We start from the raw sequence: 21,955 nt of genomic DNA, 5'->3' as shown, positions 1-21,955 counted from the left end.
TAAATAGGAAAGTCACAAAAACATCTAATGTGTTTATTTCTAATTAATTTTCAACACCTTCTGAAACGAAACGTGCTAAAACGAACAAGTAAAAAGTTTCAAATATCAATATTCAAACCACAATTTAAAGAAAAAACAAACTTTAATGGCTTTGGCTTAAGTAGTCAAACCTTTTTTTCCTGACTTTTGTGTTTAAAATGTACAAATCTAAAAGGATTTTAATTAACTCCCAGTAACAGAATTCATTCAGTATTCACTCAGTCTTAACAGTAACTTAAATTCCAAATCATGCCTGCTATTCACAGAGTACTAATGAACAAAAAGTAGTAGATGTTCAGACAGTACATTATTCTTAGTTTTAAGTTTATAGAACTATACTTGCCTTTCTAACAAACGTTTAACAGCAAAACCATCCTACCAATACTAATATTTACATAGTTCGTTATGTTCTTCAGTATTGTCAAGTGCCTCTTATAAGCTTCAACATTAACCTGAGGCAATCATTTGTATATGCAAATGAAAACATAAGCTTAAATATATAAAACAAAATATTTCACTTTTCTGGAAGTGCAGAATGAAACACGCCCTATGACAGAAGTTTTCTTAACCTATGTACGCATACACAGACACAGAAAAACACATGTTTCAACTCTAAAATATTTGAAATTATATCTGGAGATGGAAGGGGTGTGTTGGGTAATCAACCTGGAAGCATAGAAGGGAAAAAATTACACAACTGCCCTCTAAATATATTTCTGTGTAAAAGACTTAGAAGATTCAAAAATTATATCACAATAACAAATACTCTGTTCAGAAAAAAAGAATTATTCCTATCACTGCATTTTATCCATGCGATGTCATTTTTAAAAAACCCATCAACCAAAAGTATTCCTTTCAACTACATCTATTTAATACTTATTAACCGTACCTGTAGGCAATAAAGTCCCTAAACCAACCAAGATTATAAAATGACAGTCACTTCATTTGACAGGTGACTAACTTAAGAGTTACATAACCAACCAAGAAAACAGTTGTTGTATATACAAGCCAAAGATGACGTTTATGACAACCATTTACAAGTTTTCAGGCCAGTAAGAAATAATCTGCACAATGGTAGAATTATATTAAATCGTATAAAACTTCTCCCAGAGGCTTACATAAGATTTAAATATAGTAACACTACCATTTTAAACTAAAATAATCAGGATACTTGTAAGTACTTTAAGAAACTAAAACCAGGAACAGACAACTTAAAAAACCAAACACAAACTATCTTACACACATTTATATATAGCAGGCTGTTTTTTTAATCAACTGATTGATTGATGATTCACAATCTCCTCCTAAAGGCCTCCGGGTGGTTGGGAGTTCTTTGTAGAATTCTTTATCAGGAAAAGTTACCGAGTTTAAGAGTTATATTTTACATATCATTACAATTTTAAAAGTCAAAGTAACAAAAATAATCTAACTGAAGCAGTAATAGACAAGCAATCAGAAATAGAAAAAAATGTAAAACTCAAATGCAAGCAAGGTCAGAGGCACACCACTGATTAAAACATCACCGACCGAAGATCAAGTTATTTTAAAAAAACATAAATACCTAAGGAGATTGAGATTTCTTTTTAAACAACATTATATAGATTCTTCCAATGTCCCCTCCCTCTCATATTTCTAAACCTCAAACTGTTCCTATTTTGAAAACAATCCATAATAGAACTGGTAAGGATAGGGTTAAAAATGTATTTGCAAATATGCAGTTCAAATAATTGCACTTCCCGTGAGAACACCACTAGATGCTGATCTTTAGCTCCCTAAATATAAACTTGAATCCAGCAATACACTTAAAAGTGAAACTAAAATCGAGAACCACAAGTAGACAATCATTTTTACACAAAATTAAGTCCACAGCTTCTCAGAGAATAGGAGAAACACACACACACGCACACACAAAAAAACTCCTCTCAGGTCGCTACAGGAATACAGCATAAGAGAAACGTTTTCCTTGAAAAATACAGGAATTCCCGCATAACAAAACGAAACCCCTCAAGAATGAGGAAAAATTAAATCTAGAACCCGAATGGCGTCCAAGAACATTAGATCTTGAAAATGAATATTGCGCTTGCGCAGCCACCGCCCCGCCAGCTGCACAACTGCAGCTAGAGCCCGACCCCGCAAGATCACGTGCTCCCATGCAGCGCCCGCCCGCAGCTCCGCAACGGCGCAGGCGCAAACACAACTCCCGCAGCCGCCATAATGCGGTCTTGACTCTTAAGAAATACAATAGTAATTTAACAAAATGTGGTTATAACAGCCCCTGGGACTCACATATACCTTTCGGGGCAGGAGATGAGGCAGGAGGAACCAAGTTCCGTCCTACAGAGCCGTCCCGCGCTGCCGTCCCCACCGCTGCCGCTCACTCTCTCGCTCCCCACTCGCCGCGCCGCCGCTGCCTCCGCCGCCGCCTCCGCAGATTCAAAAACAAACCCGCTTCTCCCCTGCACGCGCCGGGGCCGTTATGCAAATTATTGTAGGCGGGGCTCGGTGGTCGTAATATTGGCCACGCCCGCCGTGCTTTCAGCCAATAGGCTCCCGGGTTGGCCGTTCCCCATGCAAATCTCCTGGGTTTTAATTTGAATGAGAAATATTGGCCCCGCCTCCTGCCGTGGAAAAGAGAAGCTAGACCGAGGTGGTGGCGCTGCGCCCTTTAGTTGCAGTGAGGTGTGTTTTTGAGTGGCGCATCGCTCAACCAGTGAGTAGCACTTTGTGAGCGCCCTCTATGAGCCTCAGCAAAGAAGGAAGGAAATAGGTGGGTGAAAGTTAAAAGAGCTAGGGCAAGGTTTTCGAAAAAGGCTGTAGCATGTTACTTTATCGTTTATATTAAAAACTGCGAAAATATACTTTAAACTGTGTAAGTCACGAGGGAATGGCGCAAACACATCTTTTCTTTCAGTTGTTCTCTACCAGAACAAGCGCTTCCAGTTATACCTTTCCACCTGTTGTATCCCTGTTATTCAGTTTTTTATTGCGAGCCAAACCCTCATGAAGGCCACAGAGTGCAATTTAAAAAAAAAAGATGCTCCTCGTGTTTTTTGAAGAATCTGGGATTACGTCCAGTTACTCCTGCTTACTTGTTACTTGGAATAAGTGTGTTAGTCAGTTTTCTCATCTCCAAAATGATGATAACTGTAATTCAAATCAGTCCAGGAGATTAAATGAGCGGATAGATGTAAATGTATTCTGCAAAGCAAAAGCAGACTGACAAATGGATGAAGTTTGGTTGTTGTTGTTTTTTAATATCATTAGTAAACCTTAACGTTTAATCTATTCATTCAGTATTTATTTAGCAATGAGTGTGTTCCAGACCTACATTAATTTGCCTGTCTTTAAGAAATCTCTACTACAGTGGAGGAGACAAAAAAGTTAACAGGAAGTTTTTGTAAATAATTAGAAATTAATGTGGGGTGGTTAATATTTATTTCTATAATTTGATTCTGTCCTTAGCACAGAATATAGTACAGTGGTGCTCAATAAAGAAATAAAGGCTCAATTATAACAAATTAGGTATTATAATTTACTTAACACATAGTGCTCAATTATAAAATGGATGCTCAGCAAATTATAAATCTATCAATATTTAAAATTCTATAATAAGAAATGAGGTTGGTATAGTAGAGTTCATTAGCTTTCTCTTTGTCTTCTATAAGCAAATAAAAAGGAATCATTTTTGTAATAGTTCATTCTTAATTGTCTTGGCTAATGACAAAGGGAAAATAATTGAACATGACATCACCAATTGGTCAATTTTCTTTCTTGCTCATATTCTAGACTTGCCTCCCTAAAACTCCAATTAGACAGTTTTATTGTATTTGAATCTTCCCCCATATATCCTCAATCACATGTTTATAGGCTCTTTAGCCATTCTACCTGCTGGTTAATCTAACCAGTCATTCATTGTTTCAATCAAGTACACCGTTTGTTATTTATTCACACACTTTCCTAAGCACTAGAGATGCCCAGAGGAAATGACACTGCCTCTAATCAGAAAGGAGTCATATATACAGATTCACATTATGAGATCATTACAATCATGAGGTTATATACTAAAAATAAAAGAAATATAAAACAAGAGAACATAAATCTTCCTTGTGGAATGTAGGAAAATTTCACAGAAGAGGTGATGCTTGATCTGACTCATAATGTACAACATAAAGTGGCTGTCAGAATAGGTACAAAAGAAATAAGATTCAAGTTAGATAAAACAGAAATGCAAAGGCACTGAAAAGAGGAAAAGGTGTGGCTTAAATTTATGGTAATATGATACTTAAAATGTTTATCAATCCTTGTGATACCAGGCACTGACCAATTAGAAGAGAAGAAGGTTTGAAGACCCCTAAATTGCCGGGAGAAATATCAATAACCTCAGATATGCAGATGACACCACCCTTACAGCAGAAAGTGAAGAGGAACTAAAAAGCCTCTTGATGAAAGTGAAAGAGGAGAGTGAAAATGTTGACTTTAAGCTTAACATTCAGAAAACTAAGATCATGGCATCTGGTCCCATCACCTCATGGGAATTAGATGGGGAGACAGTGGAAACAGAGTCAGACTTTATTTTTTTGGGCTCCAAAATCACTGCAGATGGTGATTACAGCCATGAAATTAAGACGCTTACTCCTTGGAAGGAAAGTTATGACCAACCTAGGTAGCATATTGAAAAGCAGAGACATTACTTTGCCAACAAAGGTCCATCTGGTCAAGGCTACGGTTTTTCCAGTAGTCAAGTATGGATGTGAGAGTTGGACTGTGGAGAAAGCTGAGCACCGAAAAATTGATGCTTTTGAACTGTGGTGTTGGAGAAGACTCTTGAGAGTCCCTTGGACTGCAAGGAGATCCAACCAGTCCATCCTGAAGGAGATCAGTCCTGGGTGTTCACTGGAAGGACTGATGCTGAAGCTGAAACTCCAGTACTTTGGCCACCTCATGCAAAGAGCTGACTCATTTGCAAAGACCCTGATGCTGGGAGGGATTGGGGGCAGGAGGAGAAGGGGACGACAGAGGATGAGATGGCTGGATGGCATCACTGACTGAATGGGCTTGAGTTTGAGTAGACTCCGGGAGTTGGTGATGGACAGGGGGCTTGGAGTGCTGCAATTCATGGGGTCGTAAAGTCAGACACGACTGAGCAACTGAACTGAACTGAATGTACCAGATGTTAATCCTCTAGTTTCCTGAATGTCGAGCTTTAAGCCAACTTTTTCACTCTCCTCCTTCACATTCATCAAGAGGCTTTTTAGTTCCTCTTCACTTTCTGCCATAAGGGTGATGTCATGTGCATACTGATCCCATCACTTAATGGGAAATAAATGGGGAAACAGTGGAAACAGTGTCAGACTTTATTTTTCTGGGCTCCAAAATCACTGCAGATGGTGATTGCAGCCATGAAATTAAAAGACGCTACTCCTTGGACGGAAAATTATGACCAACCTAGACAGCATATTTAAAAGCAGAGACGTTATTTTGCCAACAAAGGTCCATCTTGTCAAGGCTGTGGTTTTTCCAGTAGTCATGTATGGATGTGAGAGTTGGACAATGAAGAAAGCTGAGCACCAAAGAATTGATACTTTTGAACTGTGGTGTTGGAGAACACTCTTGAGAGTCCCTTGGACTGCAAGAAGATCCAATCAGTCCATCCTAAAGGAGATCAGTCCTGCATGTTCATTGGAAGGACTGATGCCGAAGCTGGAACTCCAGTACTTTAGCCACCTCATGAGAAGAGTTGACTCATTGGAAAAGACCCTAATTCTGAGAAGGGTTGGGGGCAGGAGGAGAAGGGGACGACAAAGGATGAGATGGCTGGATGGCATCACCAACTCGATGGACATGGGTTTGGGTAGACTCTGGGAGTTGGTGATGGACAGGGAGGCCTGGCATGCTGAGATTCATGGGGTCGCGAAGAGTCACACGACTGAGTGACAGAACTGAACTGAATCCTCTAGTTGTAGGTTTGTGGAGAGGTCCAGGGGTTCTTCAGCTGAGCATTGAGACGGACTGGCTGGTTGAAGGGATATTAGGGGTAGGGCAGCTACTTACCAGTAAGTACTGAAGGATTTACATATTTTACCCTCCATGATGGGCTTATTTATATATACAGACTGAATAGTCTTCTAGAAAAAAAAAGTGGAGTAAAGCAATATCACAGAAAAAATTCCAAAAAACAAAAAGCAAAAAATCCTAAAATAGTAAACATTTTAAAATGAAGCAATCGAGCAACAATTGAACAAGGAAAATAAAACTTTTGAAAAGCGATATAAACTTGAGAAAGGAACAGTTAAAGAGGAAAGCTGGAGTTTCTAAGTACTGTTCAGTTCATTTCAGTCGTTCAGTCGTGTCTGACTCTTTGCGACCCCATGAATTGCAGCACTCCAGGCCTCCCTGTCCATCACCAACTCCCGGAGCTTACTCAAACTCATGCCCATCAAGTCGGTGATGCCATCCAGCTATCTCATCCTCTGTCATCCCCTTGTCCTCCTGCCCCCAATCCCTCCCAGCATCAGGGTCTTTTCCAATGAGTCAACTCTTCGCATGAGGTGGCCAAAGTATTGGTGTTTCAGCTTCAAAATCAGTTAGAAACAGTCTTATTTCGTGCTTATGAAAATGGGCTCTGAAGATATACTACCTGAATTAAAATCTTGTCTCTGCCTGCAATGCAGGAGACCCTGGTTTGATCTCTGGCTTGAGTAGCTCCCCTGGAGGCGGGTATGGCAGCCCACTCCAGTTTTTTTGCCTGGATAATCCCCATGGACAGAGGAGCCAGGCGTGCTGCAGTCCATGGGTTCACAAAGAGATGGACATAACTGAGAATCACCAACTTTATGGACATGAGTTTGAGCAAGCTCCAGGAGTTGATGATGCACAGGGAAGCCTGACGTGCTACAGTCCATGGGGTCACAAAGAGTCCGACACAACTGAGTGACTGAACTGAACTGAGCAGCTAAGCACACATGCATGCTCAGCTTCTTATTACATGTTCTAAACTTGTCTATCCAAATGGCTTCAGAAATATGAAATGGGCATGGTAAAAATGTCCCTTATCTGGTAATGTTTTTACAAAGATTAAATTATGATAAAACACTTTGAGGAATGCTGAGTATATACTATCCTTAATACCTTGATGAGTGTTAGCTAATAGTAATCATAGTAGCAATTGTAGTAGTAGTAATATTTGTCAGAGTAGTAATGTCACAAACATAGATCACTTTGAGCAGTTTCTTGCTATATATCCTGTACTACCATTAAGATAGAATATGAATGAACCATAACCTGATACTTCTTTTTGTCCTCCAATTTTCAGAGTAGTTTACTGAGGTGTTAAGTAGGAAAACCTGGGAGTCAGACAAGACTGAGTGACTGAACTGAACGGAAGGCTAGTTCAATACCTGTAAATCAAATGATATATCACATTAATAAAATGAAGGATAAAAATTATGATCAGCTCAATAGATGCAGAAAAATGTTTGACAAAATTCAACCTTATTTATGATCAAAAACTCCCAACAAAGTGGTACAGAGGGAATATACCTCAACATAATAAAGGCCGTATATGACAAGCCCAGAGTTAATATCACTCTCAATGGTAAAAAGCTAAGATCTTTTCCTCTAAGACCAAGAACAATACAAAAATGCCCACTCTTGCCACTTTTATTCAACAGAGTATTGAATGTCCTAGCCAGGACAATTAGACAAGAAAAAGAAATCAGTTATCCAAATCAGAAAGAAAGCAGCAAAACTGTCATTATGACAGTTTTATTATGCAGACTATATGATATGATATGCAGAAAACCCTAAAGATACAAAGAATCACACACACACACACACACATACACATCTGAACAACCAAAGCAATCCTGAGAAAGAGAAAATCTGGGAACATCATGGTCTCTGGTTTCAAGCTATATTACAAAGTTATAATAACCGAAACAGTATGGCACTGGCATAAAAACAGATATATAGATCAGTGGAACAGAATGGAGATCCCAGAAGTAAATCCACAAATATGTAAAATCAACCAATATGTTAAATATAGTAAGTTAATTTACAGCAAAGGAGCCAGAAATATACTATAGGGAAATGACAGTCACTTCAATAAAAAGTGTTGGGAAATCAGAACAGCCACATGCAAAAAAATGAAGCTGGACAATTGTCTTATACCATATACAAAAATTAATACAAAATGAATTAAAATCTTAAATGTAAGACCTGAAGCTTTAAAACTCCTAGAAGAAAACAGATGTTATGCTCACTGACATTAGTCTTAGTGAGCTTTTACACTTGACACAAAAAGCAAAGGCAACAAAAGCAAAAATGAATAAGTATTACTACATTAAACTAATAAGCTTCAGCATAGCAGAGGAAACCATCAACAAAATGAAGAGGAAACCTACAGAATGGGAAAAACTAATTCATAAATTGTGTATCTGATAATGGATTAATATTCAAAATACAGAGAGAACTCATACACTCAATGGCAAAAGAATATTGAAAAATAAGCGCAATATATGAATAGACATTTTTCTAAGAAGACAAATGACCAACAGATACATGAAAAAGTGATCAAATCAGTAATCATTAGGAAAATGTAAATCAAAACCACAATGAGGAAAAAAAAAAAAAACCACAATGAGATATTACCTCACTCTTATCATAATGACTATTATTCAAAGGACAAGAGATAACAAGTGTTGATGAGGATGTAGAGGAAAAAGGAAACTTTGTGCACTGTTGCTGGGAATGTAAATTGGTGCAGTCACCATGAAAAACAGTACAGAAGTTTCTCAAAAAACTTAAAAATAGAACAACTATGTGATCCAGCAATTACACTTTTAGGTATTTATTGAAAGGAAACTCAAACACCAACTCAAGAAGATACTTGCACTTCCATGTTCCTTACAACATTGTTTACAGTAGACATGGAAGCAACCTAAGTGATCATTTAATGGATAAATAAATAAAGAAGATGTGATCTATATATATAATGAAATATTATTCAGTCCTAAAAAGGAATGAAATCCTGCCATTTGCAACACCATGGATGGATCTTGAGAGCATTTGGCTAAGTGAAATAAGTCAGAGAATGATAAAAACCATATAATCCCACTTACACGTGGAATTTTTTAAAAAATCAACAAAGTAGAAGCTAAACTCATAGATCCAGAAAGCAGGCAGACACTTGCAAGAGATGTGGGATAGGGAGGTAAGTGAAGTTGGTGAAAGGAGTCAAAAAGTACAAGTTTTCAGTTATAAATAAGTCAAGGGGATGTAATCTACAGCTTTGTGTCTAGTTTAAAATAATGTATTATATATTTGAAAATTGATAATAGAGTAAACCTTAAAAGTTCTTATAAGAAAAAAATTTATAACTCTGTGTGGTAATGGATGTTAACTAGACTTATTGTGGTGATCATTTTGCATGGTGTACAGATATTGAATTCTGTTGTATATCTGAAAATAATAAAATACCGTGTTAATTATTTCTCTATTTTTTCAAATTAAAACTTTTATATATCAAAGGACAATATCAAGGAAATAAGAAGACAACCCACCTAATGGGACAAAATCATTGAAAATCTGATAGAAGTCCAGAATTTATAAAGAATTCCTATAACTCACAGCAATAAACACAACAAAACCCAGTTCAAAAATGGGTGAAGTACTTGAACAAACTTATCTACAAGAAGATATACAAATATCCAATAAGCACACAAAAAGGTGCTGCACAGTATTAGTCACTAGGAAAATGCAAATTAAAAATCACAATGACACACCACATTATAGCAGTTAGGAGGACTATCACCAGAAACAAGCAAACGATCATAACAAATGTTGATGAGAATGTGAAGAAATCAGAACTCTTATGCATTACTGGTGGGAATGTAAAATGATATACCTCTGTAGAAAACAACAGACATTTCTCCAAAGAAATGTCTTTGTTCAGTTCAATTCAGCCACTCAGTCGTGTCCGACTCTTTGCGACCCCATGGACGGCAGCACACCAGGCCTCCCTGTCCATCACCAGCTCCCAAAGTTTACTCAAACTCATGCCCATCGAGTCGGTGATGCCATCCAGCCATCTCATCTCTGTCATCCCCTTCTCCTCCTGCCCCCAATCCCTCCCAGCATCAGGGTCTTTTCCAGTGAATCAACTCTTCGCATGAGGTGACCAAAGTACTGGAGTTTGAGCTTCAGCATCAGTCCTTCCAATGAACACCCAGGACTGATTTCCTTCAGGATGGACTGGTTGGATCTCCTTGCAGTCCAAGGGACTCTCAAGAGTCTTCTCCAAAACCATAGTTCAAAAGCATCAGTTCTTTGGTGCTCATTCATTATTAGAGGAATTCAAATCAAAACTACAATGGGATATCATCTCACACTGGACAGAATGACCATAATAAAAAAAAAAATTCACAAATAACAAGTGCTGGAGAGGGTGTGGAGTAAAGGGAACTTTCCTGCGCTGCTGGTGGGGATGTAAACTGATACAGCCACTATGGAAGACAGTATGGAGAGCCCTTTAAAAAACTAGAACTAAAACCACCATATGACCCAGCAATTCCACTTCTAGGCATATACCCTGAAGAAACCAAAACTGAAAAAGACACATGTACCCCAATGTTCATTGCAGCACGATTGACAATAGCTAAGACATGGAAGCAACCTAGATGTCCATCAACAGATGAATGGATAAAGAAGCTGTGGTACATGTATACAATGGACTACTACTAAAACATAAAAAGGAACACATTGGAGTCAGTTCTAATGAGGTGGATGAACCTAGAGCCTATTATACAAAGTGAAGTTAGTCAGAAAGAGAAAAACAAACATATATTATATTAACACATAATATGGAATCTAGAAGGATGATATTGATAAACCTGTTCACAGAGCAGCAGTGGAGACCCAGATATAGAGAACAGACTTAAGGACAAAGGTGGGGGAGAAGAGGGAGAAGTACAGCATGGAGAGAACAGCATGGAAGCATGTGTACTAACTTATGTAAATAGATAGCCAATGGGAATATGCTGTACAACTCAGGGAACTCCAACTGGAACTCCGTAATAACGTAGAGGCGTGGGAACGGGTGGGAGGGAAGGGACATACGTACACCTATGTTGTACATGTTGATGTGTGACAGAAATCAAACCAATATTGTAAAGCAATCATCAATCAGTTAAAAATAAATATTTTTAAAAATCACAATGACATACCACATTATAGCAATTAGGAGGGCTATCACCAAAAACAAACAGGCAAATAATAATAACAAATGTCAACAAGAATGTAAAGAAATTAGAACTCTCATGCATTACTGGAAAGAAAAAGAAAGTGAAGTCGCTCAGTTGTGTCTGACTCTTGTGACCCCATGGACTATAGCCTACCAGGGTCCTCTGTCCATGGGATTTTCCAGGCAAGAATGCTGGAGTGGATTGCCATTTCCTTCTCCAGGAGATCTTCCCAACCCAGGGATTGAACCGGGGTATCTCCCACATTTCGGGCAGACACTTTACCATCTGAGCCACTGGTGGGAATGTAAAATGGTATAGCCTCTGTGTAAAAGAGGTTGACATTTCCTCAAAAAGCTAAACATAGAATTACCATAGGATTCAGCAATTCCATTCCTGGAATATAAACCCAAAAGAAATGATAGAGGGGATCCAAGATAGGCTTGTACACTCAAGCAAGAGAGACAGAACACTTAAGAAATCCATACCCCAAGACCCAAATTTACAGGCCTGCTTAAAGCTGTGACTTAATCTCAACATTATATCCCTCACCTCCTTCCCTACCCCCTCATGCTAAAATGATTAGATTTTTAAAATATCAGTACAGCTGGAAGAGCTAAAAATCACAGTGATGGAGATGAAGAATGCATTAAATGAGCTCATCAGTTAACTCAACATAGGGAAGCAAAGAACCAATAAACTTGAAGGTAGGTCAATAGGAATTACCCAAACTAAAATGCAAAAAGAAAAGCAAGAATCAACAAAAAAATAGGACAGAATATTCAGGAGATGTGGAATAATATCAAATGATCTGATATTATGCATAATTAGAATCCTAGAAGGAGAAGAAAGAACAAAGTAGAATATTTGAATAAACAATGGCCAAAAAATTTCCAAAGTTAATTACAGAGAGTAAATCACATATCCAAAAAGTTCAGAGAACCAAGTAGGATAAGGATAAATACAAAAGCCCCACAATTCAGGCATATCATATTTAAATAGCTGCAAGTCAAAGACTAGCAAAAATCTTGAAGTCATCCAGAGAAAAAGATATATTACTCATAGAGGGACAAAGCTTAGAATTATAACATATATGCCTCATCAAAAACAATGCAAGTCAAGAGACAATAAAGTGACACTTTTCAAGTGCTGAAAGAAAAAAAAAACAAAACATAATTCTATACCTGGCAAAAGTATCCTTTAAAATGAAGAAGACATAAAAATATTTTCAAACAAATCAGAACTGAGGAAATTCATTGTCAGCAGAAATGTTAAAGAAGTTCTCAGGGATGAGGAATATTAGATAGGTCAGAAACATGTATCAACATAAAGGACTAAAGAGTATCAGAAATGAAATAAATGAAGGTAAAAGAAAATATTTTCAATTACTCTAAAAGATAACTTGTCTTTAAAGCAAAAGGTCATTCTACCATTATATTAGGACAATTGTTTTAGGTAATGAGAACAGGAAGACTAGTGAATTCTATGAAATGAGCATATCAACATACTTTGCCATAAAATGAGTTCCTTGGTTGAAAATTATATTCTTTGAAATATTGTGCTTAAGGCATTCTGTAAATCCACAGGTTGTGGTGTGTTTGGAAGAAGTATTATAGGCAGGAAAGGTAAATCTTCTTCCAAATTATATTAGTCTGAAATAGTCTATATCAGTGAGAACAAAGTATACCCTTTGAATGATGGAATTAATCTAATGTAATCAGCCTGCTGCCAAGGTAGACTGATCTCCAGGAATGGTCTTAAAGCAGGAGGGTCATTGTTGGTCTCTAATGTTAATCATGGGCTCATTGCAATGGTTTTGGTCCGTGGAAATCCATATTGTTAAGTCCACGCATAACCTCCATCCTTGACCACATGACCACTTTGTGCAAAAGCCCATTTGTCAAGGACAGGGATGTCTGAGGAAAAATGATGCCTAACATCTATAGAATGGATTGTCTTTTCTGCCTTATTTTAAATGTACTCTTGTGCTGAGGTTGTTCTTGGGTGACAGTCACAAGGGATACAAATATATCCACACTCTGTGCTTGTTTAGAGGGGTCCATTCACATACCTCTACCCCAAACTGCTGTGCCATCAGTCTTCAAATTCTGTTTTGTCCCTGACCATCCAGCCAGATAACAGCAAATGCCCATTAATAAATATAGATCCATACTTCTAACCAACTCTGTGGTCCTGATACAGTAGACAACTAAATGTACCAGTTGAAATCCCACCAAATGAGGTTTTTCCTTCACCCATATTCTTCAAGTCTACTCCAGTGTGACTGTGGTACTGTAGCCATCAAGTTTCAAATTATGCCAGTATATAATTCAGAACCATCTTTAATCCAGGTCCACCCAAAATTTTCTTAGTTATAGGAAGTCTCAATGCATTCATAGGTGCAAAAGAGAGAAGAAGAAGTGTAGCAGAAGACAGAAGCAGACTCATACAACTTACTACTTCCTGTAGGAATTTCTCAAGACCAGTCTATACTGATGACAGAGTGCTGCTGGAAGGAAAGTTATGACCAACCTAGACAGCATAGTAAGAAGCAGAGACATTATTTTGCCAAAGGTCCATCTAGTCAAGGCTATGGTCTTTCCAGTGGTCATGTATGGGTGTGAGAGACTATAAAGAAAGCTGAGCGCTGAAGAATTGATGCTTTTGAACTGTGGTGTTGGAGAAGACTCTTGAGAGTCCGTTGGACTTCAAGGAGTTCCAACCAGTCCATCCTAAAGGAGATCAGTCCTGGATGTTCATTGGAAGGACTGATGTTGAAGCTGAAACTCCAGTACTTTAGCCACCTGATGTGAAGAGCTGACTCATTTGAAAAGACCCTGATTCTGGGAAAGATTGAGGGCAGGAGGAGAAGGGGACGACAGAATGAGATGGTTGGATAGCATTACTGACTTGATGGACATGGGTTTGGGTAGACTCCAGGAGTTGGTGATGGACAGGGAGGCCTGACGTGCTGAGGTTCATGGGATCGCAAAGAGTCGGACAAGACTGAGCAACTGAACTGAACTGATAAATACTTAATTTTATGCTTCTATATATCATACAATACTCAGTTCATGACAGGCAACTGAGGTTACATGGTAACTTAGTGGCTTCTGGTCAAGCTGTCAGTCTGTATTAGGGCCTATAGTGGGACAGAAGCCGTTTCCCAAAGGAAACGTCATCCACAGAAGATGGTGTAGTTCTGCCTCAAAATCCTATAGGAGTCAGTCAGAGGTTCCATACAGTAGCCCTATCTACCAAAGAAAACACAGCATAATCATATCTGCTAAGTTATATGGCCCAAATGACAGAACAGATTGTGCAGAAGACTAGATCTGATGCTGAGGTTCTTCCAGGATCCATACCAAACCAGCAGGCTTTGGAATATCCAGTAAGTGCATCATAGTAGTAGCTTATGTTATCTCTAAAATTCGAAGAGACACAAAAAGCATCCTGTCCCTTTCTTACTGGTAGAAGGGATCAGATGAAACAACTTGTACTTTATTTTCAAAGGGATACCTTCCAAGTCCATACTGCGGATCATTGGACCCTATAAAGCAACCAATTTAGGAAAAGTCATTACTGGCCCTTCAGACAAAAGAAAAGTAACAAAGACAGAATACAAAAGGCTGTTTCTGATGCGAAAGATGCTTGACAAAATGTGAATCCTTAGCCTAATTGGAGTCTCCTCTATGTACCAGCCCCAATTCTCTCACTCCTAATCAAAGTTCTAACATTAATATAAGAGACCATTTGATGTTATAATTTTAATCTGCACTGTAACTTAGCCATTCACACATCTAGACTTTGGACTTGGTCAGAAATCTTGACACTCTGCAGATAAAAGAGATAGAGATGTATTTTAAGGCTGTCATAGAAGTCATCTTGTTCCTTTTCTGGATCTAAAGCTGGAAATTTAAGGTTCTGAACTCATAATTTTTGTTCTTCAAGTTCTACAGTGCCTCTGGAAGCAATCAGCCAGCACTATTGTTTTTCCCATGAGATAATCTATGGTAACAGCTATTTCTATAGGCCATTGATTGCTCATGACAATGTGTTATAATTTAAGTATCTTGCCCAATTCATGCAATAGACTACCATTTTATTACTGGCAACAGGGTCATTAATCCCAAATTTAGGCAGATCAGAGAATCAGTTTGAAAGTTCCATCATTTTGTTTCTGTTCCCTGGGACCAATTGTTAGTACCAATAACAATATCAGTTAGTATTAAGTAAGAGAAGCAGAGATCTAAATGAGTCTTATGAAGTAAGAGATTCTATGTGATTTAAACCTTCTACACCTGTAGTAGAAGCTAGGGAAATAACAGCTAGAGAAGGTTAGTTGAAGGAACAGAGAAGGAGTCACTAACTAACTTCTCTGAAAAGTAAGGCTTGTCATGCTGCCTAAGTGGGACTGCATAGGAAAAGCTATTGCCTCTGTGTAGTTAGCTATGGCTTCTGTGACCTAACCAAGTGTCTGTTGCTCATCAACAGGTTTCACAGATAGGAAGACAAGCTGGAGGTGAAGTGAAGGAGAGTGAGAACCATCTGGAACTTGACAAGGTTAGTATTTGACCTCTTTGTTCAGCACCAGTTTTGACTAAGATGACCTTTAGAGAGCAATGGCCAGTGCTTAACTTCAGGCTTCTGAAGTACATTTCAAATGATATTAATAAAAAAGAAACCTGTGTTTTAAAACATTTTATCAGCATGTTTGAATAATAGGCAAGATAAAAATCCTATGACCTTTAGCTTGGCAGGAACGTAAGAAGGTATATATGCCATGGGTGGGTCTTTGGTGGGTGTGTAAAGAATGGAGATACAAAATGCTATATTTCAAGGAACAAAAATCAAATTGGCATCAGACTTCTCCTCTGTTGTATTAATACCAAATACTTAATTGAGCAATATCTTAATAGTTTTGAGAGGGGAAAGGATGGGACATTAGATTTTATGTTTAAATTGTTTTTAATGTAAAAAAGTAAATAACAAATTTATTCTTAGATACTCAAAGGTTCAGAAAATATATGACCTATGTATCCTTTTAGAAAAGCTACTGACAGTTATAGGCCTATTTACCTAAGAGATTAACCAAAATTAATACTTCCAAAATTAGAAGGTTTGGGTATTAGTTAAGCAGATTTGTTTAAAAGAACTACAAACACAGCACACAACTCCCAACAAAAATTCTGAGAATAATAATTTAAGAAGCCATTCTGAATTGACTTTACCACACTAATGGTCTTGCAAGAATGCAAAAGTGTGGATGTCTCCTCAGAGAAAACTAGACAAAATGTAAATGCAAGCAGTCTCATTATAAATATTATTTTCCTTTAGGTTTTGACCCAAAAAAATTTCTTAGGAAGTCTCACTCTCAGTCAAAGTATACATTTATTTTTAGCATTTCAATTAAATAATGAGACAATTTTATGCTATTAAACCCCAGCATAATTTCTGTAAGAAAATACATCAAAATAATGATGAAATTTAATTGAAGTGATGGTACTTTGATTGAGTTTTGTCTTTTTATTTGGAATTATTTTCCAAATTGTCTTTCAAAAGCAAGTATAAATTTGTTAATTGTAGGAGTTTTGCTTCCCAGTAAGATGTAGCCAGTCTCCCAATACCTAATCTCAAAAGTCCTACTAGAGGAATGGATATGCTATACACACAGGAGAGAACTCCAAGTTTCACTCTCCAAATACTTGAAACCTGAGGTAAACTCAAACAAAATAAATCTGTAATAATCTAAACCTAACAACGGGCTTCCTTGGTGGCTCAGAGGTTAAAGCGTCTGCCTGCAAATGCGGGAGACCTGGGTTCAATCCCTGGGTTGGGAAGATCCCCTGGAGAAGGAAACGGCAACTCACTCCAGTATTCTTGACTGGAGAATCCCATGGACGGAGGAGCCTGGTGGGCTACAGTCCACAGGGTCACAAAGAGTCAGACACAACTGAGCGACTTCACTTTCACTTTCACTTTAAACCCAAACAGAGCATAATCGCAAGTGGAACAAACCAATGCCACTCAACTTCCTGACAGTGGAAAAGACATGAACTCTCTGGGACAAAAATGATATTTCAGTTCCCATAAGTTTTTGGATATACAATGTTCAACATACAATTCTCTAAAAATGGGACTTGCAAATATGAAGGAAAATATCATATGTGAACAGGAAGACACAGCCTTTAAAAACAGACCTCTAGATTACCCAGATAATGCATGTATCCAAAGAAAAACATGATCTGAAAGGATACATGCACCTCAATGTTCACTGCAGCACTGTCCACAAAGGCCAAGACATGGTAGCAACCAAAATGTCCATCAATGAGGAATGGATGAAGAAGATGTGGTCCATCTAAACAATGGGATATTACTCAACCATTAAAAAGAATGAAATAATGCCATTTGCAACAACATGAATGGACTTAAAAATTTTCATGCTGAGTGAAGTAAGTCAGACAGAGAGAGACAAATATTGTATGATATCAGTAAAGTACCTACTACATTCCATTTATTGAAGATTTCCAGTGTGCCTAGTATGTGCCAGGTATTTTAGATATTTTGTGACATGTAATCTTCACAACCCTGAGAGTTAGACATAATCTTCATAGTGGAGGAAATTACAGATCAGAGAGATTACTGACAACTAGCAAAGTTAGCAAGTGGTAGGAATGAGATTTAAATACTTGACCCAGTATACCATAATCTTCTCAATACAACTGAGATCTCCAATTAGGAAATAAATAGGAACTAGTAGAAAGCTGATATTTAAAAAGAAAAAAAAACCCTCAGGCCCCACCCTAGACTGTTAAACCCAAACCTCTCTGCTAACTGGTAACCTCCACATTTCAAACTCCATAGTCCAAATTACAGAGGAAGCTAGGGTGTTTGTCTTAGATGTTTGCAATCACATGTTTAACTGGTCATCTCGTAGGATGTAAACTAGCTTCCCTCCATTCATATACCTACCCTGATCTAATCATTGATCCTGGAATGCAATTCAAGGCAGCTTCCCTGAGCAGGGCTTGAGTTGAAAGATGACAGTGGGGTGGGTAGGGGGAACTTCCCTGGTGGTCCAGTGGCCAAGATCCTGGTTAAATCCCTGGTCATGGAACTAGAGCCCACATGCCACAACTAAGCATTTAAGTGTCATCACTAAAGATCCTGCATGCCACAACTAAAGATTGTTTTTAAAAACCAATTATTAGATACAGTGGAGGAAACATGAAACGTTACTGCATAAATTAAAGTTAGGCTCAGCTAGTTTTGTTAGTGATGAAAAATCAATAATACTGACACTTTTTAAAGATAGAAGCTTATTTCTCTCACACATAAAAAATAGGCAATTCAGGGCTGTCACAGCCCACCATTATGTAAGGAATTCAGGCTCCTTTTAAATTGTTTCTCCCTCTATTTGACAGCAACACCATCCTGAGCATGGACCTTTTGTTTCATGGGGCCAAAATGGCTGCTTGCATGCCAGACATTATGCCCACATTTGTCTTGTGAGAAATTTCCTTGATGCAACTGTAAACTCTAAGTACACTAGCATGCAAGCTATCATAGAATTTTTGGGACAAAAAGGTCTGCAGATGAAATGAAGATGCTCAAATTATGTGGCTTATTAAATCAATTTATAACACAGAATGAGAAAACAAGGAAAAAGAAACAAGGATAATAGTTTCATACACTTAGGATGCAAGTAGATGGAAGCACCACATTAACTGAATCCTTGATTACATAATGTTTATATATTCTCTTTTTCTCTCTACCTCATCACTCTTCCCCTTTGATGGCATGATTTTTATAAGCAGAACTAGGATTTGAGCAAGGGAGTTTGGCAGGCAGGTTTCTGGAACCAACAAACTGATATGTTCTATCAACAAGAGGTAGGGACGAGTATGCCTGGCTGCAAGTGTAGCTCCCTAATTAGCTTGCTGAACAATTATGAGTGTTATCTATGCTTGTAGGGTAGACCGTGTGTGAGGCCAAAATGGTACCATGATAAATATCACTAATGAGCAGCTGTATTCCTTTTCTAATGCTGTGTCACAGATTATCACCAATTTGGAGTGTTAAAACAACACCCATTTAGTAGTCACAGTTCTGGAGGCTAGAGGTTCTACATGACTAGTTTCTCTGCTCAAGGCATTGCAAGGCAGAAATCAAGGTTCATCTGGGCTGAGTTCTTATCTGAGGCTCTGTGAACAAATCCACTTCCAAGCTCATTCTTCCTGTTGACTGAATTCAGTTGCTGAAGTTGCAGGACTGGGGTTCCCTTTCCTCACTGGCTGTGAGCTAGGGGCTGCTCTTGATTCTAGAAGACTGCTGATCTTCCCTGCCCTGTGGCCCCCTTAGTCTTCAAGGCAGGAACGGTGCATCAACTCTTCATGTTTTGAATCTCTAGCTTTCTGTCTCTGATCTTTATGCCTATATTTACAACCTTCTTATTTTTTTTTTGTTTGTTTTATGTATTTATTTTTTATTAGTTGGAGGCTAATTACTTTACAATATTGTAGTGGTTTTTGCCATACATTGACATGAATCAGCCATGGATTTACATGTGTTCCCCATCCTGAACCCCCCTCCCACCTCCCTCCCCATCCCGTCCCTCTGGGTCATCCCAGTGCACCGGCCCCGAGCACTTGTCTCATGCTACAGCCTTCTTAAACTTAGGTCAGGCCCACCTGTATAATCTCCCTATAATAAAATAAACTGATTTAGGATCTCAAATACATCTGCAATGTATACATTGCATTATTATGTATACATAATACATCCCTTCACAACACCACCTAAATTAATGTTTGATGAATAAATAAGTGAAGATGTATATACACTGGGGGCCAGAAATTTGGAGGACCACTTTACAGTTCTGCCTACGACAACAGCTGGCTGAAGGATAACCTAGCTGTTAGCCCAAAGATATACCTGTACCTTGTGATTCAACTTGTTTACCCCTTTCTACCTATGAATAAAATTCGTGTTTATCCTGCCATATACTCCATTTATTATATGTAACTTAGACATGTTTTACAAGTTACTTACTTAAAATCTGTATTTAACACACTTTATGAAATTTGCCTACATCTCATAAGCTACCTGCCTACACATATCTATAGTTAACACCCTCCATGAGTTTCACCTTTATTTCATAGCTTACCCAGTGTCTAGACTTAGTACTTCTTATGAGTTTCAAATATCTCATTTATTTGCTTTATCCTAAATTGGAAGAATTGAATATTCTCAAATAAGACAGCACACATACATTCTTTCAGTCAGCAAGTAAAGAAAGAAGTGAAAATGGTATGTCCCAACCACCCCCACTTAAGGACTTTCACAAACATTTCTGCTTATGTTTCACAGGTCAGAACTGAGTCATGTGATCATACAATCAGGTAGATGGTTTCCCCTACCCCCTCTCTCTAGTTTCCTCTTAATTGTTCACTGATCAGTACGCCTTGCCAATTAAACCCTTAGCAATACTGGTGGTTTAGCCACTATGATGTCCAACTCTTGCAACCCCATGGACTGCAGTCTGCCAGGCTCCTTTGTCCATGGGATTTCCTAGGCAAGAATACTGGAGTGGGTTTGCCATTTTCTTCCCAACCCAGGGATCAAACCCAGGTCTCCTGCATTACAGGCACTCTCCTGTATTGCAGGTGGGTTCTTTATCAACTGAGCCACCAGGGAAGCCCAAGCTGATGAGTTAGCGATGGTGAAGTGAAGTCCAGGTGATAAATGGGAATGATGGCCTCCTTTACCACCACCATTGCTACTTTGCTTTTGGATGCATTGAGCAAGAACAAGGTCAAGGGTGACTGACAACCATAATGTGGTCACATCATCCAACTAATAACTAGCCATCCTATTTTAAGCAAGGGCTATCAGAATGAACTCAGAATATGACTGAGGCCATTGGGCAACAAATTCATTTATCTTATGATGAATATATAATATACCTTATCTAATCATTCTCATATCTTTAAGTCCATATTCTGATAAGTGGAATTAGTGATGTCCTGGGTCCTAAGAACTTGGTATATTAGTTCACAGCCAATATCCAAAAGTTTTGCCATTTTCCCTCTCCCACCAGTGTGTGATGTTATATCATTCTTTCTGTGGGATTTTTCATCTCCCGTTATTCAGATATTTTACTTTTATAAACTTATTTAAGTCTGAGAACTGCCTAAGTGCCTATAATTCTATTGTCATGGCTTAAATCAGTTTTTGTTACATCCAGTGTCTTTTTGAAATATACATTTAACAACATCTTAGTAAGCTGGTTGTCAAATTTTTCTTGCAAATTCCACTGCAGTGAGGCTAAAACTATTGATTTGTGAAGTGAAGCATCTTTTGGCAGAACTCACAGTACACTGTCTAAATAGCTACTGCCTTTGTTTTAACCTCTGCAATTGCTGTGCCTGAATCACTTGGTTGTTGTTCAGTCACTACGTCATATGTGACTCTTTGCAACCCCATAGAGTGCAGCACACCAGGCCCCTCTATCCTTCACTGTCTCCTGGAGTTTGCTTGAATTCACGTCCATTGAGTCACTGATGCTATCTAACCATCTCATCCTCTGCTGCCCCCATCTCCTTTTGTCTTCAATCTTTCCCAGCATCAGGGTCTTTTACAATGAGTAATCTCTTCTATACCTGTTTTATTTTCTTAAT

General features: G+C 38.2%; 1 protein-coding gene across 1 annotated transcript in view; it reads right to left on the bottom strand.

Annotated features, from left to right (window-relative positions):
• LOC122680724 (activating transcription factor 7 interacting protein) overlaps window positions 1–2,477 on the bottom strand; it is a 108,754-nt gene extending 106,277 nt beyond the window's left edge. Inside the window, exon 1 of the mRNA XM_043882374.1 lies at window positions 2,332–2,477. The gene's annotated coding sequence lies outside the window, so the exon portion shown is untranslated. The remainder of the gene's footprint in view (window positions 1–2,331) is intronic.
• Window positions 2,478–21,955: the final 19,478 nt, after the last annotated feature.

The sequence above is a fragment of the Cervus elaphus genome, chromosome 22, assembly GCF_910594005.1.
Source record: "Cervus elaphus chromosome 22, mCerEla1.1, whole genome shotgun sequence".
Classification (NCBI taxonomy): domain Eukaryota; kingdom Metazoa; phylum Chordata; class Mammalia; order Artiodactyla; family Cervidae; genus Cervus; species Cervus elaphus.
The sequence above is the reverse complement of the archived record's forward strand: the minus strand, read 5'-3'. Positions and strand labels throughout refer to the sequence as shown.